The sequence below is a fragment of the Phytophthora parasitica genome (assembly GCF_000247585.1).
Source record: "Phytophthora parasitica INRA-310 unplaced genomic scaffold supercont2.54, whole genome shotgun sequence".
NCBI lineage: Eukaryota > Oomycota > Peronosporomycetes > Peronosporales > Peronosporaceae > Phytophthora > Phytophthora nicotianae.
Genome location: NW_008649040.1, coordinates 191,672 through 192,968, shown reverse-complemented (window position 1 = coordinate 192,968; position 1,297 = coordinate 191,672).

Here is a 1,297-nt window from a genome sequence, read left to right as displayed (position 1 = left end):
CAAGGTATTACTATTAGGATCTTAATGCCTTTGCTATTATGCAAATGCTTTGGTGGTGGTAAAGTGGTTTTCTATTTGATTTTGATATTTTCCGATAGAAATAAGACGCGATTTGACCCCGTTCATCTGTCTTGTCACACTTCTGTGTTGATCTTGCAGCTTGAACCGCCACGAATTGGCCTAAAAAAGTATGTATATCCAGGTCGCTGGGGTACCCCCATCGCACAGCGGAGTGTTTGTTGAGCTCATTTGAACTACCATACCTTTGATATTCTTCTCTTGTGGCCTGGTTCTTGGTGTCTGCATAGAACTTATAGTGTGGTGCTCTTAAAGTTTTGGTTGTGTCATTATGTCGACACTTTCATTCCGCAAATAGGTATCAGAAGTCTCATTCAGTTTAGATTTTGGATTCCTTGCGTCAGGATTGCTGCTGTGCTATAATCGCTGCTTTAATCCGTTCAAAACGACATTGGCATCTTCCTTAAAAATGACCCATGCCCGTGGTACTTCTTCCATAGGCGTTGTCCAGGAGTGATACTCCAGTAAGTATATATCCAGCAGGAGCGGTGGTGATTCTGGCTCGGAGTGCATAGCATGATGTATTCATGAAGTATTCTCAAAAACGCCATAGTTAACTACCTCTGAATGTAGCTAATTGGCATTTTTGCATCCCAATTCGTTAACTAGAGGGTAAAAGGCGGTTTATCTAACGTGTGTATCCCAGTGGGCCTCTCTTATTGACCGTCCTATCTGTAGGCTCGTGATATTTATACCGCATTATTTAAAAATAGACGGTCATGTGAAGATTGTGACAATATGCACATCATGTCACTTACTATCATGCTATGTTATGTGGTACAGCTGGCAAAGATAAGTTCCGTCCGTCATAGTGGCTGTCGTGGTATGACATACCCGTAGTGGACAATTAACCGCCAAAAGCCCAACTATATAACTAACATTAATTAAAAGTGGACTGATGATGATACGCGAGCAGATCACTGCTGTTTTTCCTTTTCTGACTGTAATCACTGAGTTGGTGGTACCCACTGGGCTGTGAAAGCCGACTAAATTTGTCTGCCGCCTTTACTGTACGTAAAAAAAGAGTTCTTTGCCCTCCACTCTAAGCCGTTCATGTCAAGGAGGCGGCTTCAAATATCCATAGCAACGTCTGCTGCTGACAAAACCCACATTTCAGAACCTTTAATTATCAAAAGTCATGGTTTTGGTTGGCTTGCATACATCTTGACAGAACACGCACGTGGATGGGTTACTTTCACTAGCGGTCATCATGTTATCA